The sequence below is a fragment of the Anabrus simplex genome, chromosome 1, assembly GCF_040414725.1.
Source record: "Anabrus simplex isolate iqAnaSimp1 chromosome 1, ASM4041472v1, whole genome shotgun sequence".
In the NCBI taxonomy this organism is placed as follows: Eukaryota; Metazoa; Arthropoda; class Insecta; order Orthoptera; family Tettigoniidae; genus Anabrus; species Anabrus simplex.
Genome location: NC_090265.1, coordinates 1725751841 through 1725777137, shown reverse-complemented (window position 1 = coordinate 1725777137; position 25297 = coordinate 1725751841). Strand labels below are relative to the sequence as shown.

The 25297-nt window shown below is 38.5% G+C and overlaps 1 protein-coding gene across 1 annotated transcript in view; it reads left to right on the top strand.

The window, feature by feature from the left end:
• The first annotated feature begins 422 nt into the window (after positions 1 to 422).
• LOC136882317 (zinc finger protein OZF) overlaps positions 423 to 25297 on the top strand; it is a 112125-nt gene continuing 87250 nt past the window's right edge. The window contains exon 1 of the mRNA XM_068229569.1: positions 423 to 478. The gene's annotated coding sequence lies outside the window, so the exon portion shown is untranslated. The remainder of the gene's footprint in view (positions 479 to 25297) is intronic.

The window sequence follows — 25297 nt, the reverse complement described above, 5'->3', positions numbered from 1 at the left end:
GTATTATATTTTAAGCCCGTTAAAACATGGGTCGAGCAGGTCAGAAGATTATGAAGTACTATAAAATCTCTGTCACTGGAAGAATATATATGCAAACACAATATTACTTACATGTTCTTGTCACGAGGGAACCTGAAGAACGACCGCGCATTTTTCTCTACTTCGTAATTACTGCAGCCAAACACAACACATACCTTTCCCTTCATGTAGAGAGGAGATATCAAGGAATGACACACACTACTATTTAATTATGTCAACTCACTGAAAATGCATAAATAACACCAAAAACTTCACACAAAAATACAAATGTTCTTATGACAGAACCAGTACCGTTCAGGTCTATCCGCTAGAGTGAGCTCCAATAGCTGTCCCTCGATATCTCGCTCAGTGTCGGGTATTGTCTCGACTGTATTTGGTTATATCGAGACGCTTGTGACAAAACAAGCCGTATGCGATTTGCGATACGGTATCGACACCGGTAAGTGAAATTAATAACGCATGTTAAGTTTACTTTTTCATGTGTATATCTGTTTCCTGTATATCTTAGTCTGGTTCACAACCTAGTGTTCTGCAGCTTACGAAGAACTTACTGCAAGATACCGGTAAATTAAAACCTTGTTGCGGTTTTTCCGTTATTTCCTTATGAGTTAAAGGCTACGGTTTTAATGTTACGAGCAAAGGACTTCCAAAGGATGCTGTGAAATCCTTAGTGGACGCTTTGTGTAAACAATACTCAACTTTTTGATTAATATTTATCTTAAAATTCCTCTTTAGTCGTGCTGGCATGAATCCTGTTCCCAATTATTAATAGGAAAAAGCACCCGAAAGGGCATATACAATATGATTACATCAAATTTGAAATTATTCTTTCCTAATTTGCGTGATGCTTTTGGTCCTTTTTGAACATAACACAATATGTTATTTTCGCAGCACTTTCCACAGAGCGAACATATGCAATTCCCGTTTGGTAGCTGGAATATCTTATTGCTACATAACTTGTGGTGTTAGCCATGAATGGCTAGTCTTGTGATTGTGTGTCTGTTCTTCGTTAGCGTTTGTGCATGATCTGTCTTGCATTGCATCGGTACTGTAAAATTCAAAGTCGATGTCCATTCGTTTTCTTTGTCTAGCAGCTAGAAGTGCCTGGTGAGCGTCAGTAGATGGCAGACTGAGTTTATACCTGATATCCTGTTATCCTGTTCCCAATCATTCTTTCTGTTTGTATGCACGATGCATTGTTTGTGAAGTGGGCGTTCGGTAAAAAGATCTATGTGATCTTATAATCAACCAGCATTCTCAACGTGGCGGAATTTCAACTTAGGTGACGGGAAAATTCTGGCTTTGTCGGACGACGTATTTTCTGACAGCTTGGAACATAACACTTATTACAAGTAATACATTTTATCTTGATCCGTGGAAGATAGGACTCCCTCAAACAATGTACAGGTTAAAGTAGGTGTACAAGAGGGAGGGGAAGGAAAGGGAGGAGTTGTAGAAGACAGGTGGTCTAATGTTCTAAGGGGAAGTAGATTGCAGGCTAAGGGCTCTATTCAGGATCAGAATTCAGGACAGGTGTCTGTGCGAAATCGGTACGAGTCACTCCAGGTAGAACAACAGAGGGAAGATGAGGGACAGGGAACTGTTGCTGAGATCTGTGGAAGTAGGAGGAAGGGAAAAGGTAGGAAAGAAAAATGTAGTTTAGAGGATAGGAAAAGACAGGTGGAACAGGGTCATGGGAAGGAGAAAAGGGAGAAGGAAGTAGCTTCTGCAGCTGTCAGGAAAGAGAGGGCTGACCAGGAGGGGAGGGGGTCAAATGAGGTGGGTAGGGTTGAGGCTCTGGTCATGGGGGATTCCATCGTTAGACACGTGGGGAAAGTGTGTGGAGGAAAGGGTACCAGGGTAGTGTGTTATCCAGGGATTAGGATGAGGCAGAGGAAAGTAGAAGAGAGGGAGGAGGGGAAGGAGAAGGTGGTAGTGTTTCACGTTGGTACCAACAATGTAGGGCAAGCTGATATAAGTACCAACATAGTTGGAGATGTGTGGGATCTGGTAAATGCAGCACGGGTGAAGTTTAAGAAAGCAGAGATTGTTATTAGTGGAATACTGTGTAGAAGGGATACTGATTGGAGGGTGATTGGGGATTTAAATGAGACTATGGAGTGGGTATAAGGGAAACTGGGAGTGAAATTTCTATATCCTAATGGGTGGGTAGGAGATAGGGATCTGCGCTCAGATGGCCTTCATTTAAACCGCAGTGGTACGTATAAGTTAGGAAATTTATTTGGAAGGGTAATAGGAAGGTACATTCAGGGAAACGGGATGGCCTAGGGAGTGGTGATAAGGGAACAGGGAACTGGAAATCAAGTAGGGATGACATAAAATTGTTAGTGTTGAACTGTAGAAGTATTGTAAGGAAAGGAATAGAATTAAGTAATTTAGTAGATATATATTTACCAGATATTGTAATAGGAGTTGAATCATGGCTAAAAAATGATATAATGGATGCAGAAATTTTCTCACGGCACTGGAGTGTGTATCGTAGAGATAGGATAGGAAGGGTGGGAGGGGGAGTGTTCATTCTGGTGAAAGAAGAAATTGTAAGCTACGAAAAAGTTAAAGATGAGACACATGAAATTCTAGGTGTAAGGCTCATTTCTAAAGATAATAGGCAACTTGATATATTTGGAGTGTACAGATCGGGAAAGGGTAGCACTGACGCGGATTCGGAATTATTTGATAGGATAGTCAGCTATGTGGGAAACGACATGGAAAGAAATGTGATTGTAGCGGGAGATCTGAATTTGCCAGATATCAATTGGGAAGGAAATGCGAACGACAGGAAGCATGACCGACAAATGGCAAATAAGTTAATATGGGAAGGACAGCTGATTCAGAAAGTTATGGAACCAACCAGAGGGAAAAATATCCTGGATGTCGTGCTGATAAAACCAGATGAGCTCTATAGGGAAACTGAAGTAATAGATGGTATTAGTGATCATGAAGCTGTTTTTGTGGTAGTTAAAAATAAATGTGATAGAAAGGAAGGTCTTAAAAGTAGGACTGTTAGGCAGTACCATATGGCTGATAAAGCAGGCATGAGGCAGTTTCTAAAAAGTAACTATGATCGGTGGAAAACGGTAAATAAAAATGTAAACAGACTCTGGGTTGTGTTTAAAGAAATTGTTGAGGAATGCGAAAACAGGTTTGTACCATTAAGGGTGGTAAGGAATGGTAAAGACCCACCTTATTATAATAGAGAAATAAAGAGACTAAGAAGGAGGTGCAGACTGGAAAGAAATAGAGTTAGAAATGGCTGTGGAAGTAAGGAGAAATTGAATGAACTTACTAGAAAATTGAATCTAGCAAAGAAGGCAGCTAAGGATAACATGATGGCAAGCATAATTGGCAGTCATACGAATTTTAGTGAAAAATGGAAGGGTATGTATAGGTATTTTGAGGCAGAAACAGGTTCCAAGAAGGACATTCCAGGAATAATTAATGAACAAGGGGAGTGTGTATGTGATTTTCTTCAAAAGGCAGAAGTATTCAGTCAGCAGTATGTAAAGATTGTTGGTTACAAGGATAATGTCAAGATAGACGAGGTGACTAAGGCCAAAGAAGTAATAAAATTTACATATGATAACAATGACATTTACAATAAGATACAAAAGTTGAAAACTAGAAAAGCGGCTGGAATTGATCAGATTTCTGGTGATATACTAAAGACAATGGGTTGGGATATAGTACCATATCTGAAGTACTTATTTGATTATTGTTTGGTCGGAGGAGCTATACCAGATGAATGGAGAGTTGCTATAGTAGCCCCTGTGTATAAAGGAAAGGGTGATAGACATAAAGCTGAAAATTACAGGCCAGTAAGTTTGACATGCATGGTATGTAAGCTTTGGGAAGGCATTCTTTCTGATTATATTAGACATGTTTGTGAAATTAATAACTGGTTCGATAGAAGGCAATTCGGTTTTAGAAAAGGTTATTCCACTGAAGCTCAACTTGTAGGATTCCAGCAAGATATGACAGATATCTTGGATTCTGGAGATCAAATGGACTGTATTGCGATTGACCTGTCTAAAGCATTGGATAGGGTGGATCATGGGAGACTACTGGCAAAAATGAGTACAATTGGACTAGACAAAAGAGTGACTGAATGGGTTGCTATATTTCTAGAAAATAGATCTCAGAGAATTAGAGTAGGTGAAGTTTTATCTGACCCTGTAATAATTAAGAGGGGAATTCCTCAAGGCAGTATTATCGGACCTTTATGTTTTCTTAAATATATAAATGATATGAGTAAAGGAGTGGAATCGGAGGTAAGGCTTTTTGCGGATGATGTTATTCTCTATAGAGTGATAAATAAGTTACAAGATTGTGAGCAACTGCAACGTGACCTCAAAAATGTTGTGAGATGGACAGCAGTCAATGGTGTGTTGATAAACGGGGTTAAAAGTCAGGTTGTGAGTTTCACAAATAGGAAAAGTCCTCTCAGTAGTAATTACTGCATTGATGGGGTGAAAGTTCCTTTTGGGGATCATTGTAAGTATCTAGGTGTTAATATAAGGAAAGATCTTCATTGGGGTAATCACATAAATGGGATTGTAAATAAAGGGTACAGATCTCTGCACATGGTTATGAGGGTGTTTAGGGGTTGTAGTAAGGATGTAAAGGAGAGGGCATATAAGTCTCTGGTAAGACCCCAACTGGAGTATGGTTCCAGTGTATGGGACCCTCACCAGGATTACCTGATTCAAGAACTGGAAAAAATCCAAAGAAAAGCAGCTCGATTTGTTCTGGGTGATTTCCGACAAAAGAGTAGCGTTACCAAAATGTTGCAATGTTTGGGTTGGGAAGAATTGAGAGAAAGAAGAAGAGCTACTCGACTAAGTGGTATGTCAATTTAAGATTATTAAAATTTTATTAGTCAACCTATTCAATACAAATACAAGGAAAGATCACAATATGAAGATAAAGTTGGAATTCAAGAGGACAAACTGGGGCAAATTATTTATATGAGTAGGTTGACTAATAAAATTTTAATAATCTTAAATTGATGTACATTTTCAATACGGACCAAATATGAAGTTTGTAACATGTAATAAGTGGTATGTTCCGAGCTGTCAGCGGAGAGATGGAGTGGAATGACATTAATAGACGAATAAGTTTGAATGACATTTATAAATGTAGGAAAGATCACAATATGAAGATAAAGTTGGAATTCAAGAGGACAAACTGGGGCAAATATTCATTTATAGGAAGGGGAGTTAGGGATTGGAATAACTTACCAGGGGAGATGTTCAATAAATTTCCAATATCTTTGAAATCATTTAGGAAAAGGCTAGGAAAGCAACAGAAAGGGAATCTGCCACCTGGGCGATTGCCCTAAATGCAGATCGGTATTGATTGACAATTGATTGACAAAAAATCCCACACCCACTACGGTAATTGCTTTATCGAATTTCCTTTCTGACACCAACAATTTCCTGTAGGTTATGTCCCTTTATCTCTTCCTTATCTCCAACAGAGACAGAAACAGTGTTAAGCCAAAAGCCCGAGATTTAAACAAAAAGGGGCCGCCAATACGGGTTGAATGGCGGGTCGCAGAAAGTAAACGACTCAGGAAGTAATGACCCATGGAATAGAGTAACCTCATAAACGAGTGTGCTGAAGTAAAAGTGGAAAGATGGACAGATACGAGAGAAGAACATGATCAAATTGGCTCTATTCTAGTGCGAGCCAGGGAGCGTAAGGAACACTTCAAGCTCCTCATTGATGCAGGTGCTGATGTCAGTTTAATTAAGAAAATGAGTGTGCCCAATAAAGAATGTCCATTATTGAAACCTGATAATAGAGTTATCCGGTGTGACAGGAAGGACATCCCGTACCAGGGGTTCTATGAAGTTGCATATAGGGAAATCCACCCCCTGAATTTCATGTATAAGGATATGACTTTCATTTGCCAGTAGATAGACTCGTGAGAAGAGACCTTCTACAAGACAGTATAATGAATTATCATGAAGGGTACAAGGAAATCTGTGGACAAAATTTTGCGGTGCAACTGAGTGTAAGAGAAATTAGTTGCTTAGCACTTAAGGGTACAAATTACCCACAGGAGAATGAAAATGTAGTCTTTCTTGAGGTGCCGGGTTGGAAGGACCCCCTTCGATTCCTGATAGATAGGGGATGTGAAGTGTCCTTTGTGAAAAGAAAGCTTGTGCCACGAGAAACACACAAGAAATCAAATCTGAGACACCTCCAAAGCAATGTGAATGAAAGGGAGTAGATCAAGTGACCCAAATAAAGAATGAAGACATAAAGTCCTGAAAGCAAAGGGTAATAGAGCAGTTAGGGGTTGATCATTTAGTACCCATAGACCGAGAGCAATTGTATGCTATTTGTGATGGTTATAGTGATATATTTCATTTGGAAGGTGACAAACTATCATACACTGATGTACTCCAGCATGCAATTATAATTAGGGAAAATCCACCTCCAATTAATGTGAGACCATACAGGTTACCTGAGGCTCAGAAGGAGGAAATTCAGAAGCAGATTGATAAGATGCTAGAGAATCAGATAATTACACACAGTAAGTCAGTGTGGAATGCCCCCCTTCTCCTTGTCCCCAAGAAAATGGATGTGCCTGGAAAGCAAAAATACTGTGTTGTGATTATTTTTGTCAGCCTAACGACTTGACGATAGGGGCGGTATACCCAATTCCATTTATATTAGTAGATGCCTTGGGGAAAGCACGCTATTTTTCCACTATGGACCTAGCCAGGCTACCGTCAGGTACTATTGAGGCCAGAGAACAGTGAAAGGACTGTGTTCTCAGTTTTAGGGTGGCATTACAAGTATTTACGTATGCTGGTGGGACTCAGAGATGCACCCAGTATGTTCATGAGGCTGATGATGACAGCATTGTTGGGCCTAAACGGCATTAAATGTTTTGTTTACCTGGATGACATCATTGTCTATGGAAACTCAATTGAAGGCCACAGTCAGAAGTTACGGGATGTATTCCAGAGACTCAGGGAGCAGAGGTTAAAATTACAGCCAGACAAGTGTAAATTCTTGTGAATAGAGGTGGCATTTTTAGGCTGCGTGATCACTGAAAACAGGGTGCAACCAGACGAAAGAAAGGTTGAGGCAGTAAAATTTTTCCAGGGCCTACAACCATTAAGCAGTTAAGGAGATTTTTTAGGATTGAGCGGGTACTATACAAGGTTTAAACCACTCTATAGTGTTACTGCACATATTGCATTAACAATTATATTTAAGTAATTATGTCATTTATTTGTATTTTAACTTAACAATATTGTAGTATTTCATTTATAATATATTTACTGATGAAGTTCTGAATAGAGGGCAGCACCTCGCTTCCGGGACTGTTTTCTGGCGCAAGTGACTGGCTAGTGACCAGAGAATTGCGTCAGACATGCCACGAGCAACACGTAGGGACTACAGTCTCATGAAATCATGTAATTGCACAACAGTGCTAACATTTTAAGTGCAGCCAAGCCATTGGCACAATAACAATGACGTATTTTCAAGTGTAAAGAATATTTCTCGTGTTTTTTAGTGCCAGTGTGTTCCTCATGTGTGAATGTATAATTGTATATGTACAAGCAGTACTTACAGTACTGGTGTGTTTTAGTTAATGTCTGACTGAATAAATCAGTGACTTGTGAGTGCTTTATTTTTTACAAACCGTATTTTCTTAATAACATTTAAGTGGTCCTCCGAAAGTGTACTTTATTATGTGGTACCAGACCACCAGAGGTAAGGTTAGATTGTGAACAAACCAACAGTTTCATCTCGGTCAAACACTTTGGTCCTCCGGGCCGGATATTCGAGCTTTCCTTCTTATGTGACAGCATACATAGTGCATTTACAGTGACTGGATTATGCCGATAATATTGTGTGATGTATCGTGGTGCAATTTATGACACAATTCCCCACATGGCTGATTTACGTCCGAACTCACTCCGCTATATCCGAGATACCAACCGCGCCGGTCAAATCTTCCGCACTGTGAACTGTTGGCAGTAGCAACCCTGAGTCATGTCAAGATGTCTCCTTGATGACAACAACTATTTCCCACACCTTACAAGGTCAGATCCAATTCATATCTTTATTCCTATCGTTTCATTATGGCAGAGGAGAGTATTAAAATTCTAATACGCAAACGAGGTATAATAAAGAGCAGTGTGACATGTATTAGAAACTTCATAGCTGGGTTTAACAGTGAGCAGAGAATTGTGGTTAATACCTCTCGTAGTGAAAGTTTAGAGGAATTGAAACAAAAGTATGAGGACATTCAATCCCAGTTAGAAATCAGTGAGGAGGGTGAAACATACGAAGCAGATAGAGAAATATTTGAAGACACATATCATCAGATAAAGGTCAATATAGACAGAATAATCACCCAGCATGAAATAACAGATCTTTCCAGACACTCCAGTCAAGGGAATATCTCAGTAAGCAATAATTACAATGGGGCGCACATCAAATTACCTACTATTACACTGAAACCATTTGGAGGCGAGTACAAAGACTGAAGAGGATTTCATGATTCTTTTGTATCTATGATCCATAACAATCAAGATTTGCACGATATTCAGAAATTTCATTTCTGAATTAGCAGTTTAAGAAATGAACCTCTTTCAATTGCACAAAGTCTCCCTCTATCTGCTGAAAACTACAACATAGTTTGGCAAAGGATAATAGATAGGTTTCAAAACAACAAATTAATTTCGTCAATTCACATTAAGCGGATATTAGAGCAAGACTCAATCCAGAAAGAGAATGCCAATTCTCTCAGAGAGGCTACAAACACAAGTCAGGCCAATGTGAAGGCATTACAGGCCCTTGACTTAGATGTTTCAATTGAAGATTTATTATTGTCACAATTGTTAATCAACAAACTAGACCCAGCAACTAGGAAAGCATGGGGAAATACACACTTCAGGTTCTGAGTTAGAATCTCTGGAGGGGTTGTCGACATTTTTAGAAATGAGATGTTTAGCACTTGAGGCAATCAAGCCAGGTACTCAAGTTCAACAGATTAAACAGTCAATTAGAACTACACCTAAACATCAAGTAAGCAGTGTGCATGCTAGTGTTAATTACCAATGTGTACTCTGCAAGGGCTCACATTACGTATTCACGTGTGAGTCCTTCAAAAGGCTCAATGTCCATGAGAGACATAATGTTGTGAGAGATTATAAATTATGCTTTAACTGCTGGGGCAATAATCAGAATGTCAATTAGTGCCAATCAGGCTCGTGCAAGATGTGCGGAAAATATCATAATTCACTATTGCGTGATGACATCAGATGTGACAGCAGCAGGCCAATGCTTAGCTCATGGGAAACAGAGAGGGAACACAGCTCACGCCAGGCAGTAGCTAATCACACAACCCGTTCAACAGATGTTACTCACTGCACTGTCAAGGAATCCGATCTGTCTACAGTCTTGATATCAACAGCGATATTCAAGGTTAAGGACATTCATGGTAATATGCATGAGGCTAGATGTCTTTTGGATTCAGGTTCTCAAACGAATTTCGTGAGCGAAGAACTACCTCAAGTATTACGCCTCAGGAAACAAAAACATGTTACACCAGTAACTGGAATTAACGGTGCAGGAGTTCAAACCTCACACTGCATCACAGTTCATTTGCAATCTGCGGTCAGCCCTTTCAATGTAGATGCCACATGCTTAGTGCTACCAAAGATTACAAACAATTTGCCAAGTAGAAAAATCGACATTTCAAGATGGAATCTACCCACCAATATAAAATATGCTGACAGAAATTTCTACATTCCAAGCAAGATCGATTTGCTACTCTGTGCAGACGTATTCTTTAAGGTTATATTGGAGGGCAAGAAAACTCGTGATGGGTATCCAACATTGCAGAATACGAAACTGGGTTGGGTAGTAGCTGGCCAGGCACCCATACAACAACACCAAGGGGAACATGCAACATCACTGTTCATCCAGGTAGACCAATTAGACACACAACTTAAAAGATTCTGGGAAATAGAAGAAATGAATATGCCACCAGTCACCTAAGAAGAAAAAGATTGCGAAGAACACTTCACCAAGAACACAATGCGAGATGCTACAGGAAGATTCCAAGTTCGACTACCACTTAAATAGACTTCATCGCAGTTAGGGAATTCATACCCACAGGCAGTAGTGAGATTCTACAGTATTGAGAAGAAACTGAACCGTGATCCCAAATTAAGAGAAGAATATTCAGCATTCATGAATGAGTACCTGAAACTTGGCCACATGAAACCAGTACCCACATGCACTGAAGATTGAGGATACTTCATGCCACATCATGCCATATTCAAACCGACAAGTACCAGCACTAAAACGCGTGTTCCCTTTCTCGCTGTGAGATGTTTGGCCGATGACGAGTTAAAGGAATTTTCACAAGCAGCAGCTATCTTTAGAAAGGATTTTTATGTTGATGACCTCCTAACCGGAGCCAATACTGAATCAGAAGCCATTCGTTTACAGCAAGAATTAGAGACATTACTGTTAAGAGGAGGATTTGAACTTAAGAAATGGTGTTCTAACAGCAGTATGGTCATGTCAAAAATACCAAAAGAAAATAGAGAAACCAAATCACCACTCAACTCGACAATGCAGACACAATAAGAACATTGGGAATACTCTGGCACCCTTCTACGGACCAGTTTCAATTCGACATAATTGTTAAAAGCATTTCTCGTGCAGCCAAGAAAAGTGTACTCTCAACTATTGATGCAATTTTTTACCCTCTGGGCTTATTGGGTCCAGTCATTCTCTCATGCAAGGTCTTTATGCAACAACTCTGGACTTTTCAATTAAAATGGGACCAAGACCTGCCGAGTCAGCTTCTTAACACTTGGAATGCAATTTACTCGCAATTACCAGAACTTAACGATATAAAAATTGACAGGTACATTTTAAGTAAGACTAAAGTTGTAAATTGTGAATTACATGGTTTCTGTGATGCCTCTGAACGTGCTTACGGGGCGTGCGTATATATTCATACAAGAGATGAACAAGGACTTATTTCATGCAATTTGATTTGTTCTAAATCAAGAGTTGCCCCACTTAAACAATTGTCAATTCCACGCTTAGAATTGTGCGGCGCTCTCCTGTTAGCAAGATTACTTAAGCGAACGTTCACGAGTCTCAACCTGGATATTAGTTCTATTCATGCGTGGACAGACTCAACAATTGTCTTACAATGGATTTCGTCATCGTCGACAAGGTGGAAAACATTCGTCGCCAACCGGGTCTCTGAAATCCAGGACACAGCTGAAAACTGCACATGGCATCATGTATCTACACAACAGAATCCAGCTGACATATTGTCACGAGGAAGCGAGCTTCAAGCATTAAAATCACATGACCTCTGATGTCATGGACCGTCCTGGTTGTGCCAGCCTGAAGAATTATGGCCAATCAGTACTGCAGAATGTACCTCAGAAGCACTTGAAGCCAAACCCACTATATGTGCAATCAACAGCTGCGATAATGAAGACATCACTACAAGGTTTTCCTCATTATCAAGAATGAAACGTGTCTTTGCGTACTGTAAAAGATTCATCTACAATCTACAGCACTCTCATGCGAGATTACAGGAAATCTAAGCACGGAAGAATGCAACAATGCACTACTTTGGTGTGTACGGTATATTCAACACCAGGAATTTCAGAAGGAAATTCAATATCTCCAACTGAAAAAAGAAGTTGACAAGAAAAGTCAGTTAAAATCTCTCACTCCATTTCTTGATAAAGACGAGTGTCTCAGAGTGGGCGGGCGATTACGTAATGCAGACGCAGCATATGACCAGAAACATCAGTTTATATTACCAGTGCATCACCATGTCACGAAACTAAATATTCGTGACGAACGCTTAAGATTACTACATGCTAGCACACAGCTACTAGTTGCATCACTTAGAATGAAGTATTGGATTCCTCACACCAGGACAACTGTCAAAGGTGTCATTCGCAAATGCGTGACATGTTACAGGTTCAAGGCCGAGAGCTCATCGCAATTGATGGGCCAGGTGCCTGCTGAAAGAGTTAAGCCTACTCGTCCTTTCCTATATAGCGGTGTAGACTTTGCGGGACCTTTCTTCATTAAACAAGGTTCTTCACGTAGTAACACGAGAGTAAAATGTTACGTTGCACTTTTTGTCTGCTTAGCCACCAAGGCCATGCATTTGGAACTTGTAAGCAATTTAACCACCGAAGCCTTCATTGCTGCCTTAAGGAGAATGATAGCCCAGAGGGGAAAGGTACTTCAACTTCACAGTGACAGTGGTTCGTCGTTCATCGGAGCCAGAAATCAACTTCGAGAACTTCACGAATTATTCCAATCAGTGCAACACCAACGACAGATTGATAATGTTGGAATCCAAGAAGGATTTACCTGGAAATTCATTCCTCCACGAGCACCAAATTTCGGAGGTCTTTGGGAAGCTGGGGTGAAATCTATGAAATTTCATCTCACTAGAGTTACCAAGCACGCTCACTTGACATTTGAAGAAATGACTACTCTCCTCTGTCAGAATCCATTTTAAATTCACATCCAATCATTCTCCTGAACAATGACCCAAATGACATCTTCTATCTTTCACCAGGACATTTCCTTATAGGAGAATCCATGATGGCCATACCTGAACCAGACCTAACCTTATAAAATACTTCAAGGCCTTCCAGGTGGAATCATCTTCAAAAGATGAAGGGACATTTTTGGAACAGGTGGTCATCCGATTATCTGGGCAGCTTGCAGCAACGCATGAGATGGAGGTCAGCACAGCCCAGTGTATCTGCAGGAACTGTTGTCCTAATTAAGGATGACAACATTCCACCATTGGACTGGAGATTAGGCATTATTGAGCAAACATTCCCAGGCAAGGACGGGTTGGTGGGAGTCGTTGATGTCCGTGCACCCTCAGGAGTTTATAGGAGACCTGTGTGCAAATTATGCCCATTCCCAATTGACTAGTGACCTCAGTGTAGTGTGTCGTCAATATTTTCTTGTGATTAGTGAATATGTATTTATCTTTGCCTTGACAGGTTTTTTTGAGACAGAACTCAATGCATTACTTGTTTTATTTTCAGGGAATTTAATTTCTTTGTTGTTGGATTTATTTTGTAAATGTAAACTGTGAGCACATTTTAAGTGGGCCAGTATGTTACTGCACATATTGAATAAACAATTATATTTAAGTAATTATGTCATTTATTTGTATTTTAACTTAACAATATTGTAGTATTTCATTTATAATGTATTTACTGATGAAGTTGTGAGTAGAGGGCAGCACCTCGCTTCCGGGACTGTTTTCTGGCGCGAGTGACTGGCTAGAAACCAGAAAAGCGCGTCAGACATGCCTCAAGTAACACATGGAGACAACAGTCTCATGGAATCATGTAATTGCACAACAGTGCTAACATTTTAAGTGCAGCCAAACCATTGGCACAATAACAATTACGTATTTTCAATTGTAAAGAATATTTCTAGTGTTTTTTAGTGACAGTGCTTTTCTCATGTGTGAATGTATAATTGTATATGTACAAGCAGTACTTACAGTACTGGTGTGTTTTAGTTAACGTCTAACTGAATAAATCAGTGACTTGTGTGTGCTTTATTTTTTACAAACTGTATTTTCTTAATAACATTTAAGTGGTCGTCTGAAAGTGTACTTTATTATGTGGTTATATGCGACCACCAGAGGTAAGGTTAGATCGTGAACAAACCAACAGTTTCATCTCAGTCAAACACATAGTAAGATTGCAATGCTGCTGTTTGAATTACTAAAGGAAGACCTATGTATCTATGGACGGACATGCAAGAAGCTGCCTTCTGTATGCTGAAACAGAAGCTGACAGGGAATCCAGTGTTATAGCACCCAGTTTTTGAAAAGCCATTCATCCTAACCACGGATGCTAGTTGCGAGGCTTTAGAAGCTGTATTATCACAGGGAGAACTAAGTAAAGATTTACCAGTGGCATATACGAGTAGAACTCTGAAAAAGGCAGAGAAAAATTACTCCGTTACAGAGAAAGAATTGCTTGCAATTGTCTGGATTGTGAAGTACTTTATGCTGTACCTAATTGGGTGGCACTTCACAGTCATGACGGATCACAAGCCACTGAAATGGGTGATCAATGTCCAGGACCCATCATCCAGATTCATAAAGTTCATACTAAAGTTAGCTGAGTATCATTTTACGATAGTATACAAGACGGGTAAGACGAACAAGAATGCTGATGCATTGAGTTGAATTCCCACTGTACCTGAAAGAGCAGTACAAGTGATGAGTTCAGAGGGATTTCCATCCCAAGAGGCAGATTGCACAGGTGAAACTGAAAGGGGTAATAATGAGCGGAATGATCTCGAGGACACAAAAGCAGAGAGGTCAGCAAAACAGGTGCAAACCAAACACTCGGAACTCCGAGAATGTAATAGGAGAGGAGAATGAGCCTGAGAAGGAAGGAGGTTCACCTGCTAATAAACGGATTTAACTCTTTATAGGTGGACATTAAGGATCACAGGAACATTAGCACAGATTAAAGATATAATACAGTGGCCAAATATGAAGAAGGATGCAGAGGCATATATACGCACTTGTTCTTCATGCCAGAGAAATAAAATTACAGGTATGGTAATTAGAGCCTTAGTGATAACGGATACTCCCAGTACTATTTTTGAAAAGGTATCATTAGATATCATAGGTCCCCTCCTGGTTACAGAAAGACAGCATAAGTTACTTGCCTGTCATGACCAATTGTCCAAGTATTTAATTGATGTACACGTGGCTAATCAGTAAGCTGATACAGTGGCGAAGATGTTGGTAACGAATATCATTAGTATTTTTGATACCAAGCTCAATTCTGACATGGGTAGTCATTTCAAGAGCTTTGTAATATTTTACGAATTTAGAAGATACATACAAGTGCATTTCACCCACAAAGTAATGGTAGTATAGAGAGAGCACACAGATTGCTCACTAAGTACTTGCACATTCACTCATAGCCACATTTATGTATAATGCCTTAAGACATAGTAATACAGGATTTAAACTCTATGAATTGATACTTATTAGAAAAGCAAATATTCCAGGAGTCCACCAGAGAAAACCTGAAACATCTTATAATGAGTATCAAAATGTAGTTGAAAACTTAACTCACTGATTATAAGACAACGATGAGATTGCTAAAAAAATTCCAGTAAAGAATAAAAAGAAAGAAATGCAAAGTTATGACAAGCAGCAGCATGACATAACCGTACAGGTAGGAGACAAGGTGTTGCTAATGGATGAAACCTTGAGACATGGTATGAAAGGTTCAGGAATTAAAGCATAATATCAAGATTTTCATAAAAGAAAAGAGTAAGTGTGAAAAGAGAGGAATTTTCAATTTTATAGAAACTATAAAACATTATTCGGCACTTTGTATCAGGAAAATTCAGACTACTATCAAATAAAATTTCAGAATTAGAGAAAGAGAAAATGTCGCTGCTCAAAATCACAAAGGAACAGATGACCGTTGTTAAATCAACTCTACAGTCAGTCAGTAGTACTTTATACGATGTAACGGCTAATGAGTTACGATTGAGTAAAAATTTAGCACACACACACACTTCGATTGTTCACTTCTTCAAGAAAGTGTCATATGTGTTACAGTTATCCTTTAATGTGTTTATTTGTGTGTTGATAATTATATACTTCTTGCCATGATTTTTCTATATGCTGATGATGATGTAGATATGTATTGAAACAGGTCCCAAACCAAATTAAACATGTGATGACATTAATTTGTGCAACAGTTTATCATTGTATTGAATAGGTGGAACATCTCTCTGGGTTTTTTTTTTTTTTTTTTTTTTTTTTTTTTTTTTTTTTTTTTTTTTTTTTTTTGCTGGGGGCTTTACGTTCCACCAACACAGATAGGTCTTATGGCAAAGATGGGATAGGAAAGGCCTAGGAGATAGAAGGGAGCAGCCGTGGCCTTAATTAAGGTACAGCCCCAGCATTTGCCTGGTGTGAAAATGGGAAACCACGGAAAACCATCTTCAGGGCTAGTGGGATTCGAACCTACTATCTCCCGGATGCAAGCTCACAGCCGTGCGCCTCTACGCGCACGGCCAACTCGCCCGGTCATCTCTCTGTTTAGCATTGTGATTCTCAGTTCAATATGGATCAGTTGTAAAGTTTTTAACTTTAAATAACAACATTCTGCTGAAAAGTGGATGGAACTTCTCCTGTCTCATACATTTTACACACTAAATGGAATAACCTTCATATGCTGGTTTCTCCTAAGGCAGTCAGTAATTCAGAGGAAATGTCATCAATTCCATGTGCCTTGTTCCTATTTAGGTCACTCGCAGCTCTGTCAAACTCTGACCTCGAAATTGGGTCCCCCATTTCATCAGTATTAACAGCCTCTTCCTGTTCCAGAATGCTTTCATCTACATCTTTACCTTGATACAACTGTTGGATATGTTCCTGCCATCTTTTTGCTTTGTCTTCTTTCCCTAGAAGTGATTTTCCATCTGAGTCTTAATATTCATACATCTAGATTTCCTTTCTCCAAAGGTTTCCTTGATTTTGCTGTATGCAGCATGTACCTTTCCTAAGACCATTCAACCTTCAACATCCTTCCACTTCTCCTTCAGCCATTCTTCCTTAACTTTTTTTTTTTTTTTTGCTAGTTGCTTTACATTGCACCGACACAGACAGGTCTTATGGCGACAATGGGAGAGGAAAGGCTTGGGAATGGGAAGGAAGCAGTCATGGCCTTATTTGAGGTACAGCCTCAGCATTTGCCTGGTGTAAGAATGGGAAACCACGGAAAACCATCTTCAGGGCTGCTGGCAGTAGTGTTCGAACCCACTGTCTCCCCGGATGCGAGCTCACAGTTGCGCACTCCTAACCACACGGCTCATCGTTATCTACCTTGCACATTCTACCCACTTCATTCTTTAATCACATGTATTCTTTTCTGCCCTTTTCATTTCTAACATTCTTGCATTTTTGTCGTTCATCAATCAGGTCTAGTATCTTCTGAGTTATCCACTGATTCTTAGTTGATCCTTTCTTCCTTACTAACATTTCTTCAGCAGCCTTACTGACTTCATTTTTCATGACTATCCACTCTTCCTCTATTGTGTTTCCTTCAGCCTTTTCATTTAGTCCTTTTGCAACATGTTCCTTGAAACAATCCCTCACCCTCTTTTCTTTCAACTTGTCTAGATCCCATCTTTTTGCATTCTTTCCTTTCTTCAAATTCTTCAACTTCAGATGGCATTTCATGACCAAAAAGTTGTGGTCAGAGTCCACGTCTGCTCCTGGGAAAGATTTGCAATCCAAGACCTGGTTTCTGAATCTCTGCCTAATCATAATGAAGTCTATTTGATACCTTCCAGTGTCTCTAGGTCTCATCCACGTATACAGCCTTCGTTTGTGGTGTTTGAACCAAGTATTGGCAAGGACTAAATTATGATCAGTGCAGAATTCAACCAGCTGACTTCCTCTTTCGTTCCTTTGTCTCAATCCGAATTTTCCTACTGTCCTTGTTCTTCCTGCCAACGTACTTCACTTACACCATCTACATCTAACTTTAGTCTATCCATCTCCCTTTTCAGATTCTCTAACCTACCACAATAATTCAAACTTCTAACAATTCAAACTTCTAACATTACACGCTCTGACTCGCAGAATGTCAGTATCCATCTTCCTGATGATCGCCCCCTCTCGTGTAGTCCCCACCCAGAGATCCGAATGGGGGACTAGTTTACCTTCGGAATATTTTACCTGGGAGGAAGCCATCATCAGTACATCATTCATACAGAGAGAGCTGCATGTCCTCGGGAGTTAGTTATGGCTGTAAATTCCCTTTGCTTTCAGTCGTGTAGCCGTATCAACACAGCTAAGCCATGTTGAGTATTGTTACAAGGCCATATCAGTCAATCATCTACACTGCCGCCCTTGCATCTTCCGAAAGGCTGCTACCCACCTTTCGATGAACCATTGCTTAGTCTGGCCTCTCAACAGATACCCATCTGATATGCTTCCACCTGCGGCTTGGCTATCTACTTCATTGCGACACGCAAGCCTCCCCACTGCAGCAAGGTCACATGGTTTGCAGGGGAGGTGTACAGTTGTACAGTGGTATATGAGTAATATCTTATTAGAAATTTGCGTGCTTATTCTATTATTGTAAAATATTTGTGTAGTATAGTAGAGGTATCCGTAGAAATTCTCTTACTAGAATTCTGTTGTTATAATTAGGATAGGCTTAACTGCAGGTTAGAATTTTGTAATTCTTGTATATTCCTTTTGGTATTCAGTAATTAATGGCAGTTTTTATCCTGGTAGGGTGTTGTAGGATAAAAATAGAGTACAACTATATAGTATTGTAGTGTAATAGTATATTAATTACCTTATTTTTGTGTGATCTTAGTGTACTGTCCTAGGCAGTATTTCTTCCCTTTCATTTTTTCACATAATGAGTTATCTACTTTTTTTTTTTTTTTTTTTTTTATTTATTGGTGATAAAAGGTCCCATGAGCCTCTGGCTCGTGATAGGGACAATACAGTACATACTTTTTTAAGGCAACACAATAATTACTTTTCATATACAATGGCTTTTCTGTAAAGTGACAAGTACTTTTTTTTTTCTTTCTTTTTACATGTTAGGATCATAATTTTTCAGAAGTATATTCAGATATTGCATGGCTGTAATATACTAAATATGGACAATATATATATTATTGTATTAATTAAAGCAAGTTATATAGAGATTATATTAAGATATCTGTAAAAGAGTAATATTCCTTCAGTTTTTTCTTAAAACATATAATCGATTTAGAGTTCTTTATAACAGGAGGCAACACATTATATTCCCTAAACATTGATGATTCTATGCCTTTCACTCCGTACTTTACTGAATTAGAATGAGAGGGATATATCCTTAATGATCCTCTAGTTTCATATCCATGAATTTCACTAAAGTGGGAGAAGTTAACAGTAGAATGGGTTAATTTCCTGTCTAGCTTATACATAAAGACTGCTGATGAAAATGAAATTTGTTTATGGAATGGCAGAATATTTGACTCTGAAAAAAACTTCATGTGATGGTTTGAGGAATGGGAATCCATACATGATTTTGATGGCTCTTTTTTGTAGGATTTCCAAATTATTAATGTAATCTTTCGTACATCTTCCCCAAATAAAGCTTGCATATATTAGATGTGGGTGGATTATTGCATAATATATACACTTCAATTGTTGATGAGAAAAATTACTGTATCTTAATCTGTGCATTATTCCTATCGAAGGGGTAATTTTGCTGATTACATAATCAATATGGCTTTTCCAGGAAAGTGTTGAGTCTAATATTATACCAAGATACTTAGCTGAGTTGACTCGCTCTATTACTTGGTCCTTTAGGATAACAGTGTTAGCCGCTGTTATCTTATGGGCTGTTTTATGAAAGATTAGGTATTTTGTTTTAGTCACATTTATGATCATTTTTTTAGATAAAGCCCATTCCAATAACTTGTCCAAGTCACAATTTATATCTTCCATAATTCGTGTTTCACATAGTCCTTTGTAAGTTATTAAGATATCATCAGCAAATACTTTACATTTCCCCTTTAGTGTTAGAGATTGTATGTCATTAATATAAATCAGAAATAGAATTGGACCTAGTACTGAGCCCTGCGGTATTCCCGTTTTTGTCTGCTGCTTAAAACTTTTAGTATCGTTAATCATCACATATTGTGTTCGATTTGATAAATAATTTTGGAACCATTTGTGTGCTAAACCTCTAATTCCTGCTAATTTTAACTTGTTCAGAAGTATTTTGTGGTCAACCAGGTCAAATGCTTCTTTAAGATCTATGAGTAGCCCTGCTGCTAATTTATTTTCATCTAAGGTCTTTTGAACATCTATTACTGTATCAAATACAGCATTATCAGTTCCTCTATTTGGGAGAAACCCATATTGATTATTGGAGAAGTAATTAGTTTTACACAGAAAATTTACCAATCTAATTTTTACTACCATTTCTATGAGTTTTCCAATTGCAGATAATATACTAATTGGTCTGTAATTGGATGGATTTGTGTTATCTCCTGATTTAAAGATAGGTACAATTCTGGCACATTTGAGTAATTGGGGTATTTCTCCACTGAGAATTGAACGGTTAATAATTTCCACAATATATGGTACTAAACTTTCAACACAGGTTTTTAATATGACATTGGTTATTTTATCTTCAGTTAAATTATTTTTATTTTTTAGAGAAGTGATAATTTTGAGCACTTCACATTCATCAGTAGGAGACATGAAAATACTATTAGTTTGACTTTCAGCTGTTGTGCTGCCATGAACTTGCTCGTCTTCAGGAAGACCTTTTCTTATATTTTCAGCTACATTAACGTATAGTTCATTTAGGTTATTGCATATGTCCTCTGTGTTTGTAATGCTGACATCATTTACCACCAGATGGCTGATTTCATGTTTATGTCCAAGCTTCCTATTTAACACTTCATTGACTACATACCATGTTTCTTTTTGGTTTTTGCAATTCTGTAATCTGTGTTCATAATACCTTTTTTGTAACTCTCTCTTCAATTTGGTTATTTTATTACTGATTCTTTTGTATTCTTCAATTACTTCTGCAGAGGGGTTTTTTACTTTAGTTTTTGAAAACAGTGAGTCTTTGATGTGAATCAGTGTTAGTAATTCTTGGGTAACCCAAGGTTTTAGGGGAATGTCTTTGGGGTTCTTTCTTTTTATTGAAATTGAGCTGGTTTCAATTCCTGTGCTGATATACTCAATAAATTTATTATAATAAGTGTTTATATCCATTTCCTCACATTTAAATTTATTTTGTAGGATATACTGATTTAATTTGTTGTAATTTACAAATTGCTTACCACTATCTTTGATTATTGGTACTGCTGGAACTGATTTTTCACTAGAAATTTCACATACCAGTAGGTAGTGATCACTTAAGTTATTTGTTATATTGAATACATGACATTTTTTACTACTATTTGTGACAAGTATGTGATCAATTAATGTGGAGGTTGTTTTTGTTACTCTAGTTGGGTATTTGTTATTACATGTTATATAGCCGTAAGTTGTTATTAAATTGTCATACAAAGTTCTTTTTCTGGAGGTAGAAAGCAAGTCTATATTTGTATCTCCAAGTTTTATTGAAGTATGCCCTGAACTGCTATTTAGGATATTTTCTAGGTCAAACAAAAAACTTGGAGAGTTACTATCCTGTGGGTTATAAATGGTAATGATTTCATATCTTTGATTTCCTTTTGTAATCATGACTTGCAGTATGCTATGAGATTTATTTATTTCATTTATGACATTGCTTTTCCATTTGTTTGAAACATAAAGCGAAACACCCCCACCTATCTGCTCTCTTACCACATGATGAGAAGTGTAGTTTTTTATTTCAAAAGCGTGGGTTAGTTTGTTGGTTAACCAATTTTCAGAGATTGCAAGAATATCTACTTCTTTAATCTGATCTAAGATAATTTGTATATTATCAAATTTATTTTTCATGCTTTGTGCATTTATGTGTAGGCCTTTCAATTCACATGATGTACTTTCTGAAACTCTATCTTTAATATAATTATATAGGGTTTCACATTTAAATTCGTGTACTTCAAGAAATTTGTTTTCAGGATCCAGGTTTGGTTATGTAAGGACAAAAATTTGAAATTAAGTAAAGAAAGCTTGGAATTGAAGCGGGCACAACACAAGGAAAGGTTACCTCATTGTTTCCAGATCAGCTGGAGTGAGCAAGTTCATGCAGAACTTCAGGGTTTGCCACTAGCCTCGAAGGACCGTCCTGGAACTTACGGATATACACTTTACAGTCCCTGACCCATGTGCCAAATATTTTCCCCTGTTGCCGTAGCTCGTGGCATTTTTTGGCGAGGGTCTCATTCCTAGGCGTTAAGTGCTCGTTGATATAGATGTTATTTACCGAGCTATATCCGATTTCGTTCGTTTTTAGTGTCTTTTTTTGTCGTCTGCTACTGAGGATTTCTTCTTTCTTCCATCGATTAACAAACTTCACGATGATAGGTTGTGGTCCAGGTTTCGTGGATGGAAGTCTGTGTGCAGCGTCAATATCTTCGGGCTTTATATCGACTCCCAGCGCCTTGCCAACTTCAGTTACTTTCTGGAACACTTTTTCATCCTTTTCAGCAGGAACTCCATACACTAGTAAATTGTTTTTGCGTTGATACTGCTTCAAGTCTTCTAGCTCGTTCACGGCTGCCGTTGTCGCAATTTCCGCATTTTTCTTATCTTTCCTCAAAGTGTCTAGTTCTTTCTTGAGGTCATCATATTTTTCAGAAAGAAAGGTCGCTAATTTCCGTAATTCTTTGTTTTCTTCCGTTAGTACTTTGAGGGACTCTTCCAGTTGTTTGGAGAAGTTCGCCATAACCTCATTTATGTTAGGTTGTGCAATGCATTCTTCACGTTTACACGACCATTGGAATTGTTCTTCCTTACGGAAGTTTTGGAGAGTTTCTTTGTTCATTTTTACACATGTTACGTGGAACCAACGTTCGCATTTACCATCACAGCCTACAGCCTGTTGATTGTTTTTTATTTTCTTGCCACACGGCGAGCACACGAACACCATGATGTTGTTTATCTTATTTATTTAGTTGTAGCTGTTTGAGTGCTAATTAGATTTTGTTTTAATGGTTTCCTGAGTTATTGATGTTACTGATCTGCAGTATATTCCTGAAGAATTGTGGATATTACTCACATAAATTTGTTTTTTCGTCACTTCACTTAATATATCACATACTCACTGCCGCCATTTTCCTTTTCTTTTCATTTTTCCGTAAAGAATGGCTAAGGAGTACAAGTATAGGAACTGTGGGTGTGGCAAGGCATTAAGGAGTATGAAGGAGGAATTGGAGAGTTTGAGGGAGATAATTAGCATTCTCTCAGAAGACAGGACAGAGGATAGGCCTCCCTCAAACAATGTACAGGATACAGTAGGTGTAAAAAAGGGCTGGGAAGGAAAGAGAGAAATTGTAGAAGGCAGGTGGTCTAATGTTTTAAGGGGAAGGAGATTGCAGGCTAAGGGCTCTATTCAGGATCAGAATTCAGGACAGGTGCCTGTGAGAAATTGGTACAAATCACTGCAAGTAGAACAACAGAGGGAAGATGAGGAACAGGAAAATGTTGCTGAGATTTGTGGAAGTAGGAGGAAGGGAAAAGTTAGGAAAGGGAAACATAGAGTAGAGGATGTGAAAAGACAGGCGGAACAGGGTCATGGGAGGGAGAAAATTGAGGAGGAAGTAGATTCTGCAGCTGTCAGGAAAGATGGGGCTGATCATGAGAGGAGGGGATTATATGAGGTGGGTAGGTTTGAGGCTCTGGTCATGGGAGATTCCATTGTCAGACATGTGGGGAAAGTGTGTGAAGGAAAGGGAATCAGGAATTAGGTTGAGGCAGATGTTGAGGAAAGTAAAAGAGAAGGTGGTAGTGTTTCACCTTGGTCCCAACAATATAAAGCAAGCTGGTATAAGTACCAACATAGTTTGGGATGTGTAGGATCTGGTAACTGCAGCATGGGTTAAGTTTAAGGAAGCAGAGATAGTTATCAGTGGAATACTATGTAGGAGGGATACTGACTGGAGGTTGGTGATTTTAATGACACTATGGAGTGGGTATGTGGGAAACTGGGAGTGAAATTTCTAGATCCTAATGGGTGGGTAGGAGATAGGGAACTGTGCTCCGATGGCCTTCACTTAAACTGCAGTGGTACGTATAAGTTAGGAAATTTGTTTGGAAGGGTAATAGGGAGGTACGTTCAGGGAAATGGGGTGGTGTAGGGAGCGGTGATAAGGGTACAGGGATCTGGAAGTCACATAGGGATGACATAAAAATGTTAGTGTTGAACTGTTTTAAGTATTGTAAGGAAAGGAATAGAATTAAGTAATTTAATAGATATATTCTTACCAGATATTATATAGGAGTTGAATCATGGCTGAGAAATGGTATAATGGATGCAGAAATTTTCTCACAGTACTGGAGTGTGTATCATAGATACAGGGTAGGAATGGTGGGAGGGGGGTATTCATTCTCGTGAAGGAAGAATTTGTAAGCTACGAAAAAGTTAAAGATGACAAACATGAAATTCTAGGTGTAAGGCTCATTTCTAAAGATAACAGGCAACTTGATGTCTTTGGAGTATTCAGACTGGGTAAGGGTAGTGCTGATGCTGATTCAGAATTATTTGATAAGATAATCAGCTATGTAGGAAATGACATGGACAGGAATGTGATTGTTGCACAAGATCACAATTTATCAAATGTCAGTTGGGAAGGTAATGCAAATGACAGGAAGCATGACCAATAAATGGCAAATAAGCTAATATGGGAAGGACAGCTGATTCAGAAAGTGATGGAGCCAACTAGAGGGAAAGATATCCTGGACATGGTGCTGATAAAACCAGATGAGCTCTATAGAGAAACCGAGTAATAGATGGTATTAGTGATCATGAAGCTGTTTTTGTCATAGTTAAAAATAAATGTTATAGAAAGGAAGGCCTTAAAAGTAAGTTTATTAGGCATTACCATACGGCTCATAAAGCAGGCATGAGGGAGTTTTTAAAAAGTAACTATGATTGCTGGAAAATGGTAAATAAAAATGTGATAGGTTTAAAGCAATTGTTGACGAATTTAAAAACAGGTTTGTACCTTTAAAGGTGGTAAGGAATGGTAAAGACCCACCTTATTATAATAGAGATATAAAGATACTGAGAATGAAAGAAATAGAGTTAGCAATGGTTGTTTAAGTAAGGAGAAATTGAAGGAACTTACTAGGAAATTTAATCTAGCAAAGAAGTCAGCTAAGGATAACATGATGGCAAACATAATTGGCAGTCATACAAATTTTAGTGAAAAATGGAAGGGTATGTATACAATAAGATACAAAAGTTGAAAACTAGAAAAGCGGCTGGAATTGATAAGATTACTGGGGATATACTAAAGACAATGGGTTGGGATATGGTACCATATCTCAAGTACTTATTTGATTATTGTTTGGTTGAAGGAACTATACCAAATAAATGGAGAGTTGCTATAGTAGCCCCTGTATATAAAGGAAATGGTGATAGACATATAGCTGAAAATAACAGGCCAGTAAGTTTGACGTACGTTGCATGTAAGCTTTGACCCACTCGCAGGATAAACCCGTTACCCCATA